At 38.1% G+C, this 3,736-nt stretch overlaps 1 pseudogene; it reads left to right on the top strand.

Annotated features, from left to right (window-relative positions):
- Window positions 1-350: 350 nt before the first annotated feature.
- Window positions 351-2,764, top strand: LOC109244770 (annotated as a pseudogene).
- The last annotated feature ends 972 nt before the right edge of the window (window positions 2,765-3,736 follow it).

Below are 3,736 nucleotides of genomic sequence, written 5' to 3'. Positions count from 1 at the left end.
GGACCAGCTTTAGGACATCAGTGGGATTGGTGTAATGCAATAGTAGTTTCGTGGCTTACTGGAAATGTGAGCAAGGAATTGCTAAGCGAAATTCTATTTCGTTCAAATGCACTTTTGGTTTGGAAGGAATTGCAGGAGAGATTCAATAAAGTGAATGGATCACGTCTGTATTCTTTTCACCCTGAAATCTTCACCTTGACTCAAGGAACATCATCTGTGTCAGTGTACTATTCAAAGTTGAAGGATTTATGGGATGAGTATGACTCAATGATTCCACCTCCTTCATGTGACTGTGAGAAATCAAAGGACTTTGAGTGCACTTGCAATATCAACGCTTATTACAATTTTTAATGGGATTGAATGAAGGTTATAGTCAAGCAAGGAGTCAAATTCTGATGAAGTCTAAGGTGATTAATGTGAACCAAACGTATGCCTTGATTGTTCAGGATGAGAGTAAAAAACTTGTGGCAGGAAGTAACCATGTTACAGCTGAAACCATGGAGTCAGCTGCATCGTTCACAACTAGAAACATTGTACCTAAGCAGAAGAGAAATTGGAGTGTAGAGTGTGACTACTATCATGGAAAAGGCCACACAAGGGATGATTGTTTCAAGCTGATGCATTGTGGTTATGGAGAATTGCTACAAATTGATCGGATATCCTGCAGGTTTCAAGTCCAAGGCTAGAGCTAATGTGGTTGATGGGCATTCTTTACAACTGAGGTTGGTGCAACTAATCAAGGCAACACCACTGCAAATAATTCAATCAACACTGCTGCACCAATGATCATACAGGAACAATATAATATGCTACTCAGCATGCTCAGTAAGGCTTCCACATCTGAGACAAGTGCACATTTGGCAGGTAAGTGCTTCCTTGTTAAAGATAATGCAGTGTATTGGATAGTAGACACAGGAGCTATAAATCATATGACAGGAAATGAACGTTTGTTGTTGGATGATGGAAAAGTAGAAAGTGCTGGAAATGTGCAAATGCCCACAGGAGAGTCTTCTAAAGTAACGAAAATAGGAAACAGTCCTTTGGCAGGAGGTGATGTCCTTAAGGATGTGCTTTGTGTGCCAAGTTTTAAATTCAATCTATTATCAGTATCCAAATTGACCAAGGAACTGAATTGCTGTACAATGTTCTTTCCTGAACACTTTATATTTCAGGATCTTTGCACTGGGAAAGTGAAGGTGACTGGTAGTAAAGAAGATGATTTGTATGTGCTGAGAACACACTATAAGGAAGCTGGAATAATTGGAGCAAAGGTTATGGCAATAGAGTAGATGAAGGAACCTGAAATTTGGCACAAAAGATTAGGTCATATGCCTATGGAAGTCATTAGAAAGATTTCTGGATTTAGGAATAAAGATGTTTTTCAATTACAACACTGTGATGTGTGTCCCTTGTCTAGGCAAAAAAGATTGCCATTCCTTGTTGGTACTAGTAGAGCAGATGAACCTTTTCTTTTGATACACATGGATGTATCGGGCCTTTATAAGGTTCCAACCTATAATAGAATGAGTTACTTTTTGACATTAGTAGATGATCACACTAGATGGACTTGGATTTTCTTAATGAGAGTAAAATCAGATGTGTCTAAGTTACTTAAAACATTTATTGCAATGATTCTTAATCAATTCGAAAAGATGATTAAAGTGTTCAGATCAGATAATGGATCTGAATTTTTTAACATGTGTTGCAAGGAATTATTTGCCTATCATGGGATTTTACACCAGAGTTCCTGTCCTTACACTCCTCAACAGAATGGAGTGGTCGAGAGGAAACATAGGCACATCCTAGAAACAACAAGAGAAATCAGGTTTCAGGCTAATTTGCCAATTCGATTCTGGGGGACATGTGTAGAGGCAACATCGTATATAATAAATAAGATTTCATCTACCATCTTGAAAGGTAGATCACCTTTTGAAGTGTTATACAACAGGCTATCTTCTTTGGCTCACATTAGGGTGATAGGGTGTCTTTGCTATGCAACTATACTGCCAAAACAGGATAAGTTTGGTTCAGGAGCAGTAAAGTCAGTTTTGCTAGGATATGTGTTCATCAGAAAGGATACAAGCTATTTGATTTATCTAACAAAGTGTGCTTTATTAGTACTGATGTTATCTTTCATGAAAGCATATTTCCTTTCCAAGATAATCATAAAAACCAAAGCCCTCAAGTTGCTGACGTTACAACATTACAGAGATTTTGTGTAGTGGATGATTTAGACATTGCAAGTAGAAATATTTTATCTGATCAACATACTGCAGATCTTACTTCACAACAGCTTCCAGGTGCATCAACATACCTTGATCAAGAAAATCATGAAACTCAGGACCTTTATGAGGATTTGGCAGATCTTGTTGAACACATAGAAGCAGTAGAAGAGACTCAAACAGTAGAATTGACTGAAAGAAGATCAGGTAGAACAACTAAGCCACCTATTTGGCTTAAGGATTATGTGAGGACTAATAAACAATCATGAGAATATACTTGTTTGTATCCTATCTTAGATGTCATCAGTTATGACTTACTATCTTCCAAATATCAAAGCTTCATCACCAAGTTCTCTGTAGACACTAAGCCTAAATCCTATGCAGAAGCAGTCAAAGATGCAAGATGGATAGAAGTAATGCAGACGGAGATCAAGGCATTGCAAGATAACAAAACATGGACAGTGATGCATTGCCACCAGGGAAGAAGGCCATTGGTTATCGATAGGTGTACAAGATTAAATATAAAGCTACATGTGAAGTAGAGAGGTTTAAGGCAAGGTTGGTTGCCAAAGGGTATAGCCAAAGAGATGGACTTGATTATCAAGACATATTCTCCCCTGTTGTTAAGATGGTAACAGTGAGAACTGTTATCTCATTGGCAGCAATGAATAATTGGGACATTCATCAAATGAATGTGTACAATGCATTTTTGCAAGGTGATCTAACTGAAGAGGTATATATGGAATTACCACAAGAATTTGCTTGTGAGGAACAACATCAAGTCTGTCGACTTCTCAAGTCACTGTATGGGCTTAAGCAAGCTTCTAGGCAGTGGAATATCAAGCTAACCTCTGCATTGACAGCTTCTAGGTTCTGTCAGAGTCACTTGGACTATTCATTGTTCACAAAAAAAGTTCAAGGCAAAATAATAGTGGTCTTAGTTTATGTTGATGACCTATTAATTACAGGAGATGGTGCTGCCTTAATACAGAAGACTAAGGAGTATTTGCAGCAAGTCTTTAAAATCAAGGATCTGGGGGAGCTGAAGTTCTTCTTAGGAATTGAATTTGCTAGAAGAAAAGAGGGGATTCTAATGCATCAAAGAATATGCAAACTCATTTTAGATATGAGACTCTCAGGTTCAAAACTAGTAGGTGCACCTTTGGAGGTCAACAAGAAGCTTACAACATTGGAGTTTTACACTCAGTTTGGTATTGGTGATGATAAAGTTCTTGATAATCCTAGTACATATCAAGGATTGATTGGAAGACTTCTCTACCTCACCATGACTAGGCCAGACATTGCATTTACAGTGCAATGTCTGAGCCATTTTATGCATTGTCCTAAGATATCACATATGGAGGCTGCCATCAAGATGATCAAGTCCCCAGGAATTGGGATATTAATGTCAACAGATGTTTCTTCTCAACTCACAATTTTTTGTGATGCTGACAGGGCTTTTTGCCCCAACACCAGGCGATCAGTTACTGGGTATCTAATTAAGTTTGGGAGCT

This window comes from Nicotiana attenuata, unplaced genomic scaffold, assembly GCF_001879085.1.
Source record: "Nicotiana attenuata strain UT unplaced genomic scaffold, NIATTr2, whole genome shotgun sequence".
Lineage (NCBI taxonomy): Eukaryota > Viridiplantae > Streptophyta > Magnoliopsida > Solanales > Solanaceae > Nicotiana > Nicotiana attenuata.
The sequence above is the reverse complement of the archived record's forward strand: the minus strand, read 5'-3'. Positions and strand labels throughout refer to the sequence as shown.